General features: G+C 45.7%; 1 protein-coding gene across 6 annotated transcripts in view; it reads left to right on the top strand.

Annotated features, from left to right (window-relative positions):
* CUEDC1 (CUE domain containing 1) overlaps positions 1-16,768 on the top strand; it is an 85,415-nt gene that overhangs the window by 39,026 nt on the left and 29,621 nt on the right. For all 6 annotated transcript variants that reach the window (XM_084822443.1, XM_084822440.1, XM_084822444.1 and 3 more), the window contains exon 2: positions 11,700-11,854. The gene's annotated coding sequence lies outside the window, so the exon portion shown is untranslated. The remainder of the gene's footprint in view (positions 1-11,699; positions 11,855-16,768) is intronic.

Consider the following 16,768-nt stretch of genomic DNA (forward strand, 5'->3'; position numbering starts at 1 on the left):
GCCCATGTTCCCCAGCAACTGGTGCACATTGACAAACTGCCTCTGATACTGGAGGAAGCATACAGCCCTCAGCACTAGTAGCCGTTGACAGCCTTCTCCTCCAGGAATTTGTCTAACCCCCTTCTAAAGCCATCCAAATGGGTGGCCATCACTACGTCTTGTGGTAGCGGATTCCATAGTTCAGTTCTGCGCTGTGTGAAGACGTCCTTCCTTTTCTCTGCCCTAAATCTCCCACCAATCAGCTTCATGGGATGACCCAAGATTCTTGTATGAAAGAGGGAGAAAAATGCCTCCCTATCCTCATTCTCTACACCATGCATAATTTTGTACACCTCTATCATGTCTCCCCTTACCCTCCTTTTTTTCCAAGCTAAACAACTCCAGCGGTTATAACCTTCCCTCATAGGGGAGTTGCTCCAATCCCTTGATAATTTTAGTTGCCCTTTTCCGCAACTGTGGCTTTAATTGCACATTAAAATGTACCCCCACCTCTCCGGATGAATTGATGGTAGCTGACAACAAGGAAAAATGATTGGATTCTGGAAGGATCCATCACTGTTAGGGGCAAAGGCACATCGATATGCTGGCTTGCTTCTTCCGTATATATGGATGGTGCTGTATAAATAGTTGCATGCATTGCTTATCTCAGATGTGAGAAGTTCCTGGGACAGTGCTACAGGGTCCAGTTTCCTTTGCATGAGAGAGCACACTGATGATTTATAGTGAATAAGGAAGCTGATTTATTAAGGATCAGGCCGTTGATTCATCCAGGTCAGTATTGTTTACACTGACCGGCAAGCAGCTCTCCAGAGTTTCAAGCCGGTGGCCTGCCCAGGCCTAGGGATTGAATCTGGGGCATTTTGCATGGAGGTCAGATGCTCCGCTACTGAGCTACGGTCCCTTTTGGAATCAAGCAGTGTGGACTGGACACACATATACACACAACTGCTCAGGCTGTTTCAGCTCCAGCTAAACCCGCAGCTCTGTGTTCACATTCAAAACTATTTCCAGCTGCATCACAGACGGGGACACACACACCGCAAATACTATGATGGGTGTTGCATTCCAAAGGCAAAGGGGAGAGATTTTCAGGCCATCAAGAAACACATAAGGTGCTTCTGTTAGGTCCCTGGCCACCTGATAGTTTTGCAAGCAAAACTACAGTGATGGGCCTGTTCACAGTAAGCAAGGTAGCCAAAAGCTGAAAGAACACGCAAGGCAGGCCTCCCCATGTTTTGACCCTTCTGATCTTGCTATTTTCCAATCCTTTCCAGAGCCAGCATGAAGCTTGAGAGATTCCCTTTCCTTTTTCTGAAGCTTTGGGGCATCTTGCTGCCCTCATGCTCAATAAGTAGTGAGACATGTAGCAGGTTTCTAAGAGTCGCAGTGCAAAGTAAGCTTGATTCCTCTTACACTCTCCACCCTGCCCTGCTGCTGCACTGGGCTTTGGAAGCAGCAATTCCTCATGAGCCAACGTGGTGTAGTGGTTAGAATGTTGGACTGGAACTCGGGAGACCTGGGTTCTAGTCCCCACTCAGCCATGAAGCTCACTGGGTGACTTTGGCTAGCCACTGCCTCTCAGCCTAACCTACCTCACAGGGTTGTTGTGTGGATAAAATGGGGGGGGGGGAACCATGCATGCTGTCTTGACTTCCTTGGAGGAAAGACAAGATACCCATTTAATAAATAAAATCAAGAGCCACCTCTCCCACTTGGGATGGGTGAGCACAAATTCGGGCTGCTTAGCAAGAAAAGCCCAAATTCGTGGGGCCCTGTCTACCTACCTAGTGTATGTGTGTGCGGTCACAAGATTAAGATTTCTTTGATCAATCGACTGCATGAATCGATTCCAATCTGATAATTCTATCATGGATAGGAGGGTTGCTGTCCTTGTGAGAGCCAAAATGATCTGTCAGATATGATTTTATTGTTGTGAACAGCTCTGAGTACTGTAACGGTTGAAAAGAGATATACAAATATCACTTTTAAAATTGTTAGATAAAATAAATTTGCGTATGAGTAAAACAATACTTTGGAAAGAGAGACACATACTTTGATTTTAGATTGTGGACGCAGGTGTCACAACTGGTACCATTCCAAAAGAGGCTTTCTGTACAGTGGGAGAAGCGGATTCCTCTTTTATGATGGTGCCTGCCAACTAAGAATGCTTGAGGATTTTGTTCAGTTCTCATTTTTAAGCAAACTGACCTGATTCACACTCCTGAGCTAATAAGCAGATTGGAACAGAGTTAATCTTCTGTTATCACACTTCTTGGCTTACATAAATATATAAAAATCATACCTTAAATGCCTATTTTAGGTTAAAATGCATACAAAAATAATGCATATTTTAGGGCAAAGTGCACGCATAAAATGCACATTTTTGTGTGTCTTGAATAGATCAACAGATTGATGCAGAAATGAAGATGCAAGGGACTCGTGAATTAACACATGCAAAGTGACACAGACTGGAAACAGACAGATGCCAGCTATCATTTTTGTAGATTCTTGCATTAAAACAATTAACCATGTTGTGAACAAATTAAAAAAAAAAATCCTCCTACCCAGTGAAGTTTTCAATCACGAAATCTGATGAAATGGACTAAATCTTGCAGTCCTAAAATGTATATAAAATATCTGTCACCTTCACGTTCCCGCCATCCTCTCTTCCTAGAAACTTTATTTCATGTTTCAATTCCCCCAACTATTTCAAGAATGTCATCCTACTGCGATCAAATTACTTTCCCATGCAACAGATGGAGAGTGGGCCTGCAAGGCATTGAGCTTTTCAATTAAGTACCTCCACTTTCCTCATTAATACAGGTTTAATTTAGAACTGCAGTGTAGAAAATTTAAATTCCAACATGGAACAGCAATGCATTAGTCATAGGAAAGAAAAAGAAAAACACACACACATATATTCCAAACATTTTTAGAGACCAACCGAACGAGGAGCAACATCCCCAAGGCAGTTTCGTGCAAGCCAAGAGGCTCATTCTCGAATCCTGACCAGCACAGCACTGGCAGATTTAAAAGAAACAAAACCTAAAATTGTAATTTCCAGAAGGGTGGCCATGTTAGTCTGTTGCAGCGAGAACAACGAAGAGTTTTGTGGCATCTTAAAGACTAACAAATTTATCCTGGCATAAGGTTTCATGGACACTCTCTACTTCATGAAGTATTAATCTTAAATTGGTTGATTTATAGACACATGCTGGGTGCAGGGGGAGGGGGAGATGTAACTTGTGTTATCAGAGGGAACTGAAATGCAAAAAGTAGACAGTGATAGTTACCTTAACAGGTGCCATTTGTAAAATGTTGTTGGGCGATAACGCAGACATCATTGCACTGGTGAGTCAATTAATACATATAGTGTGATATTTTTTTTTTTAAAGTCCTTATCCAAAGCAGAAGGACTTGAATTGAATCTCTTGATGAATTAGCAATTCAGCGATTTCACATTGAAAAATTTACGTTATGGATCAAGAGTTAAGTAAATAAGATGGCAAAACAAATGCTGAACCAGTGGGGAGCAGGCAAGATGACCGTGTTCTTCCTCCCCATTATGTTGGACCAGAAATGGAGAGGCGCAGGTTGAAGACCACCTATGAAGCTCACTGGGCGACCTTAGGACACGATGTCTCTCAGTCTAACCTACCTTACAAGGTTGTTGAGAGGATACAATGGGGTGGGGAGAAGCACATACATGACTGCATGTGACTGTTAGAGGGCTGTCCTGAAGCCTGGCAATTGCTCAAGCTGCACCCAAATGTCACCCCAATACTAATTTGCCACTGAACTTGCTGCCAAATTAAAAATAACTGAGAGCAGCCAAGCGACCAAGCTGCCCCTCTGAATTCCACCCCCCCCGTTGCCATCTTCCCCATGGTGCTGTAGGACCACCAACCCAGCTCAGTAGGGGGAACAGCAAGCCCCTGTGCAGTGCTGGCCCTACCATTAGGCAGTGTGAGGCAGCTGATTTAGAGAGGTATGAATAGGAAGCCAGTCGTTAGGTATTTAATGTAGTTTTTATTGGTTGCTATCCAAGGGTATCCCGCTGTTAACAACGATGTTGTGCTAGCGTAAACCAACGCTTGTGCAATGTAACCATCACAGTAGGAAGAAGCAGCGATCTGCCAGCAAAATTCAGCAGGCCAGCAGCGAAAAAGGGGGCAGTTTTTCTTGAAAAGAAACTGCCCCTTTTTTGCTGCTATACCACCGAATTTTGGCTGCAAATTGACACTCCCCCCCCCATTGGTTTACAATAGTGCAGCATCATAGAACCATTGAGAAGTAGGGTTGGAAGGGCCAGAAGACCATCGAGTCCAACCCCCTGCTCAGTGCAGGAATCCAAGTCAAAGCATCCCTGACAAGTGGCTGTCCAGCTTCATCTTGAATGCCTCCAGTGTGGGAGAGCCCACCACCTCCCTAGGTAATCGGTTCCATTGTCGTATTGCTCTAACAGTCAGGACGTTTCTCCTGATATTCAGCCAGAATCTGCCTTCCTGTAACTTGAGCCCATTGTTCCGTGTCCTGCATTCTGGGATGATGGAGAAGAGATCCTGGCCTTCCTCTCTGTGACAACCTTTCAAGTCCTTGAAGAGCGCGATCATATCTCCCCTCAGTCTTCTCTTCTCAAGGCTAAACATGCCCAGTTCTTTCAGTCTCTCCTTATGGGGCTTTGTTTCCAGTCCCCTGATCATCTTTGCTGCCCTCCTCTGAACCCTTTCCAGCTTGTCTGCATCCTTCTTAAAGTGCGGTGGCCAGAACTGGACACAGTACTCAAGATGAGGCCTAACCAGCACTGAGTAGAGGGGAACTAGTACTTCCCAGGATTTGGAAGCTATAATGCAGCCTAAAACAGCATTTGCCTTGTTTGCATCATTAGTGCTGGTGCTGGGAGACTGTTGGATACCCGTTGTATTATTATTTTTCTCCCAGGGAGAGGTGCTCATGGGATTTTCTGCCCTCAGGTGCCAAAATACCCTTTTTGCACTTGGCCAGTCTTAGGTAGTATGAACTTGACTTGGTGAGAGGGCCCGTTTTGTGTTACACCTCAGGCAGCAAAATGTCTTTGCTGCCAGTCTGGCCTCTCTGCTGTTGCTGAAACATCAGTGCTGCTACAGTCACCTGATGGCCAGCCGTGGAGTCACATCATCTACTAGATTCCTCTGAATGCCTTGTACCAGACTGTGTTTGGAATCTGTCTATTCCTTTGTTCCCTCAATCTCTTTTCTCTTTTGAGTTATTCTCTCTCTCCCTCTCTCTCTCGACATTCTGCATAGTCCATCCATTCTGTGTTTTCTCCCTGGGCCAGTTTTACTTGGATATGCAGTCTTGAAGGATCGATTCTTGTTGGAAAGGGGTGTGTGTGTGTGTGTGTGTGTGTGTATGTGTGTGTAGGGCTGGTTGTCCCTAGAGGGCTTGCCTATTTTATTTCCTTCTGATTGCTTTTTATTGTTGCCTTCCCCAAGTAGCGTAGCCGCTGCAGTTTAATATGACCGTGGCATTAACAAGGGGTCCCCCAGGTGCTTGCTTTTATCAGAAGATTGAGAAGCCCGCAGTTTCTGAATAGCCAGAGAGATGTGTTTAGAATTGAACCTACAAAGTACAGGAGCGGCTTTTAGAGGGGCTATCAAGTTACAAGTGCTAAAATGTAACACTCCCCCCTCCCCCGTAGGATTGCACTGCTACGCCGTGGCCAGGTTTATAATCCGGACTTGTCAAAAATATCAAATTCTTGGGACCTGTGAAAATTATGCAAAGAATCCAGTTTGCATATTTTAGGTTATTTTTGCATAATGTATTCAGTTCGCCATTGGGGCTGGGCAAAGAGAAATTTTATTTATTACTTAGTTTATTTGTTAGTTACTTCTTTCTCCCCTGTTTTCCAGAGAGGGAACTCAAAGTGACAAACAGATAAAATCAACAATATTTAAAGCAATAACATCCAATGGTTAACAAGCCACCCTGCAGTAAATGTCCTGGGTTCAGACAACGCGCTCATCCATGGTTCAACAAACAACCCACGTTTCAACAACAACCCACACGCAACCACTGCGTGTGGGTTAGTGTGTCGTGTGAACAGCCCCAGTATCTCACAGCCTAATCTCCCTCATATGGTTGTTGTGAAGAGAAGATCTGTTTTCCATTTTTATTTTATTGTTGTTGTTTAGGAAACCAGGGTTAGTGGCATGTGGAAGTTGGCTTCCGACACTTTTGGCAGCTTCTGAATGCAAAGATGATCCCGCTCCCCTGCCCACTCTTCCCGTTGTCCTGCGGCAGGGGCTCGCCAGTACAAGATGAGGTTACCGCTGGTGAGCGTGTTTGTAATCCCTTGAGTAAGGTTATTGAGAATTTCCAACATTGCTTTGCTTGGAACGAGCAGTTTTGAACGGAACACGTGGGAAGCTTTCTTGGCAAACTGTGCATGAACGCCCAAAGCTGTGAATGAACGGTACCGTGTCTCTGTGTGCGTAGGAAAAAAACCATGTGTGTAAGGGCCTGGTAAGAGGCATTCGTGGACAAATTGCAGACGGGGGACAATATGGTTTTAATCAGTTTTTTTGGGGGGAAACAGCAACAAGCATGCCAGGTTTTTAGGGCCATCTGCGTAACAATGTGGAAAATGATCAGCCAGGAACTGTTCGGTATTGCCAGGGTGGGGGCAAGGAAGAGGGAAGACCATGGACACCTAACCATTTTCCAGCCGGTGGGAGAAGTGCCGGTTTATTTTTACAGAATGTTTGGCGATCCACCAGGATGCTGCATTTCAGGGTATGGAGGAGAATAATTCCCCAGTCTTGCAGAATGCCGACAGCTGTGTTAGAGCTGTACTCCAGCTCTGATAGACCTCCATTCTTGGAGGTGGTAGACTTCTGAATGCCAGATGGTGGGGTCAAACAACGGAAGCTGGCCACCTCCATAATGCCCGGTTTGTATGTGGTCCCCAGAAGCATCTGGGTGGCTGCCGTTCCCTCCTCCAAAACATTTAACAGTGTAGTGTTAAATTTTGAAGTGCAGGCTCTCATCATGACAGTTCGCATAGCCACACCCCCAAGGAGAGTCCAGAAATGCAGGCAGCTGTGTCGATCCGTATCAACAAACCAGTTCATCTCCACCAGGATCAGGTCCTTTGTAAAGCTTGAATTGCCCCTTCTTGATCAAGCCACCCCAAAATACTTTGGGGAATGATATACTGTTAACACTTGTTATTGGGCGGATTAGAAATGTACTAAATAAATAATAAATATTGTTGCTGGGGAAATTTATTTCTCCCCCGCAGCTAGACTCAGAGGGACCAGGGAATTCCAAGGGGGGTGGCAGATGACATCAGCATCCATGCTCATTAAAAAGTGCCTGTGCTGTGTCCCCGCAGACACTGATTCCACTACGCCACTGCCTGGCAGAGTCCCTAGACAGGCATAGGGCCAGTGGCTGAGTGCTCGCTTTGCGTGCACAGGGTCCCAGGTTCAATCGAATGAGTAGGTAACCTGTTGCCCTTAAGATATTTTGGGCTACAGCTCCCATAATTCTTGACCATTGGCCATACTGGCTGGGGCTTGGAGCTGTTGTCCCAAACATCTGGAGGGCACCAGGTTACCTGCCCCTGGATTAAAGGGTCTTGGGTAGTAGAGAGCCATTGCCAGTAGACAATTCAGGACTAGATGAATTAATGGTCTGGCTTTGTTTATCACAGCCTGTTGCGGTCATGTTGGATTTCTCTCTGCGCAAAGCTTTTTTCCCCCTTTCCCCCCCTTTTGCATTCTGAATGGTAGTGGTGAGGTTGAATCCCCCCCCCCCACTTCTGAGCTAACATATGAGAAGGATCTTGGAATTGTTCTATGTGAAGCCGCTGGGGGCTATCATCAGGAGGTTTGGGGTGCAGTGTCATCAATATGCGGATGACACGCAGCTCTACCTCTCATTCAAATCTTCACCAAGGTTGGCCGTAGAATCCCTGTCCAAATGTCTGGAGACGGTAAGTGGCTGGATGGGGAGGAATAAGCTGAAGCTGAACCCTGACAAGACCGAGGTACTTTTGGTGGGAAACAAGAGGAGGCTAGGGGATGTTGACCTGGTATTGAATGGGGTACGGCTACGCTTGAAAGACCAGGTCCGCAGCCTGGGGGTCATTTTGGACTCCCAGCTGTCCATGGAGGCTCAGGTGTCAGCTGTGAGCTGGACAGCGCTGTATCAACTCCATCTGATACGGCGGCTGCGCCCCTTCCTTCCCGACCATCTGCTTCCATCGGTAGTACATGCCCTGGTCTCCTCTCGTTTAGACTACTGTAACGTGCTCTACATGGGGTTACCCTTGAAGATGGTTCGGAAGCTGCAGCTGGTACAGAACACGGCGGCTCGCCCGATTAAAGGCAGCCGCTGGCGAGATCACATCACTCCAGTGCTGAAGGAGTTGCACTGGTTACCAGTTGTTTTCCGGGCCAAATTCAAGGTGTTGGTTTTGACCTTTAAAACCCTATATGGTTCCGGCCCAGCCTATCTTAAGGAGCGCCTCCAGCAACACCAGACAGGCCGCTTAACAAGATCAGCCTCGGATGGCCTTCTCTCTGTCCCATCAGCCAGGACAGCTAGACTGGTGGGGACGAGGGAGAGGGCCTTTTCTGTGGTGGCCCCCACTCTGTGGAACTCCCTCCCTAGGGAACTCCGACATGCCCCCTCTTTAATGAGCTTCCGTCGTGCATTAAAAACGTGGTTGTTCAGGCAGGCATTTGGGGTGGGTTAGGGTATTTTAGAAAATGTTTTTATTGTAGAATTTTATTGTTTTAAACTGTTTTATTGTATGTTGTACATCGCCCAGAGTGGCTGAGTGACCAGCCAGATGGGCGATTAATAAATTTAATAATAAATAAATAAATAAATAATTTGTTGTAGATCACAAGCTGAATGTGAGCCCACAATGTGATGTGGCTGCAAAAAAAGGCAAATGTTATTTTGGGCTGCATTAATAGAAGTATAGCTTCCAAATCACATAAAGTACCAGTTCCCCTCTACTCAGCACTGGTTAGGCCTCATCTGGAGTACTGTGTCCAGTTCTGGGCGCCACACTTTAAGAAGGATGCAGACAAACTGGAGAGGGTTCAGACTCAGAGGGCAATGAAGATGATCAGGGGACTGGAAACAAAGCCCTACGAGGAGAGACTGAAAGAACTGGGTATGTTTAGCCTTGAGAAGAGAAGACTGAGGGGAGATAGGATTGCGCTCTTCACGGACTTGAAAGGTTGTCACAGAGAGGAAGGCCAGGATCTCTTCTCGATCATCCCAGAGTGCAGGACACAGAATCATGGGCTCAAGTTACAGGAAGGCAGATTCCAGCTGAACATCAGGAGAAATGTCCTGACTGTCAGAGCAATACGACAATGGAATCAGTTACCTAGGGAGGTAGTGGGCTCTCCCACACTGGAGGCATTCAAGATGAAGCTGGACAGCCACTTGTCAGGGATGCTCTGACTTGGACTCCTGCACTGAACAGGGGCTTGGACTCGATGGTCTTATAGGCCCCTTCCAACCCTACTATTCTATGATTCTGTGAAACAGATAGGATGGCTTCTACAGAACGTCACCATCCAGAGGCGTGCTGCTAAACGCTTGTTGGATGGATCATAATGCAAAGCAAGGCATTGGTGCAAATGAGCGCTTGGAGGGGGATGCAGAAGCAGAGATGGAGGAGAATTAGTCGGCCCCTCAGTGAGCTCATAATGACCAGCTCCTTGGCACCTTGGAGATGTTCACTTAATTGAATGCAATCTGATCATCATCAGATTAATGTCCCTTTGCTTGCTAGCTAATGAGGCTGCTGCTAAAGCTCCTTGGCTTCTTCCCCAGTTTGCAGTGGCAGAGCTCTGGAGGTTTATGTGGAAATGTTCAATTTGCTTGGACTCTTCCTTAATGATCGATTCAAAAGGCAAAATGGAGAATCATGAGGCTGATAAACATTTGGTCTGCAGAGCCGTAGACATCTTGAAGCAATGCAGAAATTTCTGTTTTCTTAATCACAAAAATGGGAAGCTGCCTTAGACCAGGTCAGACTCTTTGTCCATGTAGACCAGGGGTGTTGAACCTTATGCCTGTGGGCCAAATCTGGCCTGCCTTGGGTCCCAATCCAGCCCTGCAAGGTTTCCCAGTTGGCCACGCCTCTTTCTCTTTCCCCTAGCCACTGACTGTTTGGTGGTTTCCTGGCTTTCACACAGGTTTTTTTCCCCATTCAAAAATTGAAATACCTCTGCTAAGGCTTAATTATTGGCAATGAGAGCTTTAAGCTAGAATATTTTGGAAATTCTGGGATTTGGGGGCCCTGCCCACTTTGGCCTTCTGCCCCACCCACCCCTGGAATGCAGCCCCTGAGAGCTTTTCCGAAATTCAGCCCTTGGGTGAAAGAGGTTCAACACCCTTGATTTAATCCAATATTGTCTACTAATAAAGGCCAGCGTACCCTTGCGGCTGGCTCCTCCCTCCCTCTCATATGCTCAACCCAATCTCTCCCCTCCCGACCTCCCAGAATGAGGGCAGACATCAGCACTGTTGCTTGTCTGAAGAGGACCTCAGGTACATGCAACCCCGGTGGGGTTGGATCAACCCTGTATCGTCACTTGACTGCTGGGCCAGGAGGATGGGCTGTTGTAGTGTCCCAACTGGAGCTCCCTCCGGTTTCCTTTTCTGTCCAGCAGCCCTGCTGGAGCATGGAACCAATGCTCAGTCCACAGAGCTCCCCATGCAAGCCCCACTGAGAGGCACATCCCAACGGAACGTTCCCCATGGGACAGATCTGCTTGCACTGCCTTTTAACAGCACTCAGGATCAGACACCCAATGGAGCCGCCTTGCGTAATTTCATGGTAAGGGCTGCCCTGATCCCAGCGACTTGTGCATCCATCCGGCTGGCCTACGCACAGCAACAAAGGTGACCATTGTGGTGACTCATTCTTGTCCTCTGGCCTCCCGAATGGCAAAACCCCAGTTGCATTTTCCACACACAGTGCGTGAGCAAGGGAGGAAAGAATGCTGATTTGTGGTTCCAGCCAACCCCTGTGATCTGCGGATTGCAAACCCAAAGGTTTGTAGAAGTATATAAAAGAAATTATGGGAAAAAAGACCTAAAGGAGCTCGGAGCTCTCCTTCTGGGTTAATTGTTCCCAGATCTTATTGAGCTGTTCCGCTTTGCGTTGGCTTTACTTTTATATTCTGGAACTCTGCAAATCATATCCTAGCTATTGTCGAAATGGAACAACCAAGGCATCGGATTCTTCCGGGGTAGTATAACAGGTTTGGCATAACTGAGATGGCTTAACTGGAATACCTTGTTAATAACATTGATCACTGTTCCCCCAAATCTAGCCACTCTGTTGAAACAACACCCCATGTCAGGACCTCATCACGGTTGCCCTTGTTTCTGGCATTGGGTGAATCTGGGGTACATTTCCCAAAACTTAATAGGGCAAACAAGCCTTGAATTTCCACTGAAAGTTGATGAGAATGGCTTGCCAAAATGCTACCGGTGTCTTTGTTTCTTTGCCAGTTGTGTACCCTATGTGTTTTTTTGCTACACATAAGGTACACAGTTCAATATCCTAAGGCAGCCTTCCACACACTGGCGGTCTCCAGATGTGTTGGACGAGCAGCACATCTGGATTGCACCAGATTATGGAGTGTCAGAGCACTAAAACATGTATTTTCTTGCAGGTGGCTGTGTTTTCTTCTGTCTGGACAAACAATGAAAGGATCTCACTCTCATGGTAACAAGCTGTCCGCTTGGAATCAATGGAGAAAGAGATGGTGACATGGGCCTGTGAATCTTCTTGGTTAAGTCCTCTGTGTTCAAAACGGTACAGCTGAAGGTACGAGTTTTCAGGCCTTATTCCCTAGAATTCCAAGGCTCATGCACAGGGCCAGCCCTACTGTTCGGCAAAGCAAGGCAGCTGCCTCAGGTGGTGGATGTTAGGGGGAGGGTGGTGGTAGCAGCAACCCACTCACCCCAGGCATGCCGCCTGATTCCCTCCAACATGGAAAATCAAGCTGCACACGGAATTCCTCGCTGATAAATGCAGCAAAACAATAAAAGTGTGTGGGTGGGGGAAGAAGCATTCATAAACCTCTCAGATATACTGCACCTTTATATAGCAAACAGACCCAGCTTTGCACAGGTTGGAATAGCTCTTCAGCAAAGTCTTCAAGCAAACTTTCCAGCTGTCAGAGCTGGAGACATTGTGCCCACCCTGTCTAAGTGTAGGCACAACTGCTGGCACCCCTAGACATGACCCCTGCCATGATGCTCCCCTGTAGTCCCCAAGGGAGCGGTCTGTCCACTTCATTTGGGACTGCCCCGCAGCAGCAGGGAGGGGGCAGGCGTCGAACTCTGTCCCTCGGCCTACTAATCTTTCCTGGCTTCCAACTGCATGGACCGCAAAACGATGTGTTGGTTAGGAAATCTGCCCCTAGTGGCTGAAGATGCTACTGCAGGCTTCAAACACACAGGCACCTTTGAAGTAACTAGAATCAATTACTGCCTTAAAAAAAAAAGCAGAATAACCCAGAGGTGCACACACCTAAGGTCTTCTTACTATGTATGCCAAGTTTCAGGCGACTAGGTTTCACGGACGTGGCACTCTGGCGCGGACAGACATACTTCTATTATTCTAGGTATTTACCTGAGGCCCTGCCTCAGTTCTTTGGGTTTGGGGGAACCATGCCTTCAGCCATAAGGGAAGAGCAGGCAGGTGGCACTGTAGTGTGAATTACGTTTGCTCTGCCTACGGATCTGAAATAAAACGTTCCTTTGCCCCTCAGTTCGGGAGAAGGTGGCACTTGCTGAAAAAAGCCTTTGACTGGTTCTTCTTGACACTCAGCCAGCTGCAGTACCTCCTTCCAGTCACCTGCATCAGTGGCGCCAAAGAGCAGCGGATAGCAGTCCAGTTGCTCCCTCTTGTGGTGAGCTGCCGTGGTGGCACAGAGAGCCGAGTGCTTGACTTCGGTTCCAAGAGCCCCCTGTTCCGTATGTCATCATCGAATCATGTGCCGCAGAGTTCTCTCGTCAGTCACAAAAACCTTGTACTGGAACAGAGAAATACGCAAACCAATGTCTCCCAACCTGGCACTCCTGTGTGTGTTGGACTACCAGTCCATGTGGCTGGCTGGGGAATGCTGGGAGTTGTAGTCCAACACATCCAGAGGGTGTTAGGTTGGGGAAGGCTGATGTAAACCAAGAAGTGGGCACGATCCCTATGGGGGAATACCATTACACAGCTGGTGCTCTTGGCCAGACATCTGTTTATTCCATGTATCCCATTACGTTTCTAAGAATAACTCAAACTATTCAAAGGCGCCTCTCCTGGCATGAACCTACCCATACACTACATTCATCATCTAAGGCCCTCCTCCAAGGGAGGCTCAGAAGGTGGCAACAAGGGAGAGGGCCTTCTTCGTGGTGCCCCCCCCCCCAATTATGGAATGATCTCCCCGACAAGGCCCACCTGGCGCCAACATTGTTATCTTTTTGGTGCCAGGTGAAGACCTTCCTCTTCTCTTGGGCATTTGGCAGCATATGATGAGGTTTTAATCAGGTCCTGGATTTTTCTTATTGTTGATTGTTTAAAATTGTTTAGATTTTGGATGCTCTGGATGCTGTTTGTTTATATGTTTATATGTAAATGATTTTAATACAACGTATAATGCATGTTTAAAGTTTTAATCTCTGTAAACCACCCAGAGAGCTTTGGCTATTGGGTGGTATAGAAATGTAATGAATGAATGGCTGCATGTTTTTACTGCTAACACAAATGAGTTAGCACAAGAACAGAGCTTCTGTGCATAATACATGTGTGTGTGATAAGGGAATAGTTACGCATGGATACATTTCAGAGCTCATTCCTTTGCCTGATGGTGTTAAATCTACTTGCATGATGTTTCACCTAAGAGGTTCTAATCACATTTATTTTCCTTTGAAAAAAACGTTTTAAAATGTGAATTTAAATATGGTTCTATTATCTCGTTGGGTTTTGAAATCTCCTACCAGCCACTTAATGGAAATTAGATAATGTGATGGGCCCTAAATTTCTTCCTGGTGTAATTTCATCCATCAGTGGAGTCTGTTCCAGAAATAAATTGTATTTCTTTTGCGTTCAAAAGGGGAACTATCTGCCTTCAAACAAATTCTAATATTAGAATTTGTGGCTCTCCCCCTCCCCCCCTTGTGGATTTGAGGTATTTAAAAAAAACAAAACACCACGAGTCATAATTTTTCAATATGTCTGAAGTTTTTTCCTTCCTTCTCATTTGTATTTATCAGATTTGTATCCAGGTTTGCCAACATCTCATTTCAAAAGTAATGGCTTCCTTGAAGGAACTAGGAGGCAGAGAGTCTACACAAAACCTGGCAGTTTAGGGGTTTGGAGAGTCTGTTTGCACAACACGCTGACCCACACTCAAGCATGGTTGTTTTGAACCATGGGTTGTTCGTTGAACTGTGGGGTTAGCGTGTTGTCTGAACTTACTTTTCTCAAACAAGCCACTTTGGGAACCCATGGTTTGTTGTTGCATTGTTCAGGGTGGTTAATAAGCCACACTGCATGGTTAACAAGCCACCCTGTGGAATACATCCTGAGTTCGGACAACACGCTAACCCATGATTCAACAACAATCCACACTCAACCACTGAGTGTGGGTTAGCATGTTGTGTGAACCCAGCCAGTGCCTTCTCCCTTACCAGCCTGCCTGGCCACTGAGCTCATCAGATGAGGCAGCCATCTTCAGGTGGTAGAAATTCCATCTTGCCCCAGTTTAAGGATCCTGCTCCTAAACAGCTAAATTTGGGATTTCTCCAAGACACACAAAGTTAAGGAAGCCATGTTTGGGTCATGTCCTAAAATTAAAGCTACTGGGTTTCTTTTTTAAACAAAATCAAAAGCGTTACAGGGCATGATTTCCTCTGGATCCAATTTTTGTTTTCTAATGTCAGACATATCATTTTGCATGAAGACTTACAAAGCAATCTTAACATGGGGGTTAAGGAGCAAAATGGTGGACAATTTGCCAGTTCCATCACTCTGCCGACTTGCGCTGGTCAGGGCAGGAGGCGGGGTGGGCATTTTTCTTCTTTATTCCAGAAGTTCTTATTATTTTTTTTTTACATTCCCCATTCCATTTGTTTTGAGTGTGTGGGGTGGGGTGGGGTGGGGGGGTGGAGTTAACTAGTAGTTGAGGGGCCCTCTCAGGGATATGAAGGCGGTTTGGATTCAACAGATCAATTTGCCTTCAACCTGAGTGTGGGTTAGCGTGCTATCTGCATGCAGCCAGGGTAGCTTGTTAACCATGTAGTGTGGCTTATTTTTCTCAAACAAGCCACCTTGAGAACCCATGGCTTGTCATTGGGTTGTTCAGGGTGGTTAACCCACCCTGTGGAAAACATGCTGGGTTCAGACAGCACACTAACCTATGGTTCAAAAAACAGACTATGGTTCAAAACAACCCACACTCAACTACTGAGTGTGGGTTAGCATGTTGTGTGAACAGCCCCTTAGAAATTGTTCACTCATTGACTCCAGTCTATATAAATAAGTTTCAGATGCAGAAGATTGATCCTCTTTCTTTTGATGAATGGCTTGGGAGAGTTTGGAATATAGCAAACTCACTTATATGACCAAGCTCACTCATTGGCCACATTCTCACGTCACAATAAACCAGAGTTCTAAAGAATTCTGGCTTACTGTGAATGGGCCAGTGTGCTGGTACACACTGTTCAATTGCTTCCGTTTGGCTTGTCCAGCAAGAGGAAGTGGCTAAATAATTTGTTTATCATGATGTAGAAACCAGGAACTGTGGCTTTTCTCTCTCCAGATAAGCCAGAGCCATAAACTATGGTTCATTCGTGGCTTATGATTCTGGCTTGTCTAGGGAAAGACAAGCCAGAGTTCCTGATTCTCTCATCACAATAAACAGACTACAGTTGAAAAATCAGGAAGTCAGTACTAGCACTCTGGCTCATTCACAGTAAGCCAGAATGCTTTAGAATTCTTTAGAATTCTGGCTTATTGTGATGCAAATGCAGCCTAATATAGTAAGAATAAGGGAAGGAAGACATCTAGGCAGTTGTTTCATTGAGCAATGGAGCATTTTTGTTATATACTGGAGCAATACGGGACACTGTACAGTACAACCATTTCTTTTGCTGGGAGCACTATAGAGAAAATATTAATTGATTTATGTTCAGCTTAATTGTTGAAAGATCGTCTGCCTGAGAAATAAGGCCGTCTGCCTGAGCAAATTAGTGTGCAACAAATGAAATTATCCTACGGTGATTACTACTTAGTAAAAATAAATATTGCATTAATATTATTACTCATTTCCATTATTGTTTTGATTGTAAGGACTTTACATTTCTGTATTAATTATCCATTTTGAATCGTGTGTGTGTGTATATGTGCATGTAAAAGGAGCCGTGTTGGTTGGCAAAAAAAAAGTTAATACCTTTATTAGGACCAACCAAAACATCACAGAATAGTGAGCAAGCATTCCATTTTTTTCCTTGTTTGCTCTTCTGAAGAATAGAAGTCCAGCAGGACTGACATGCTAACACTGGTTACAAACATCTTATTTATTTATTTTTATTTATTTATTAAATTTATTAATCGCCCATCTTTCTGGTCACCCAGCCACTCTGGGCGATGTACGATATACAATAAAACAGTTTAAAACAATAAAATTCTACAATAAAAACATTTTCTAAAATACCCTAACCCACCCCAAATGCCTGCCTG

The sequence above is a fragment of the Heloderma suspectum genome, chromosome 16, assembly GCF_057233095.1.
Source record: "Heloderma suspectum isolate Gila_16-S chromosome 16, 16-S_ref, whole genome shotgun sequence".
Classification (NCBI taxonomy): domain Eukaryota; kingdom Metazoa; phylum Chordata; class Lepidosauria; order Squamata; family Helodermatidae; genus Heloderma; species Heloderma suspectum.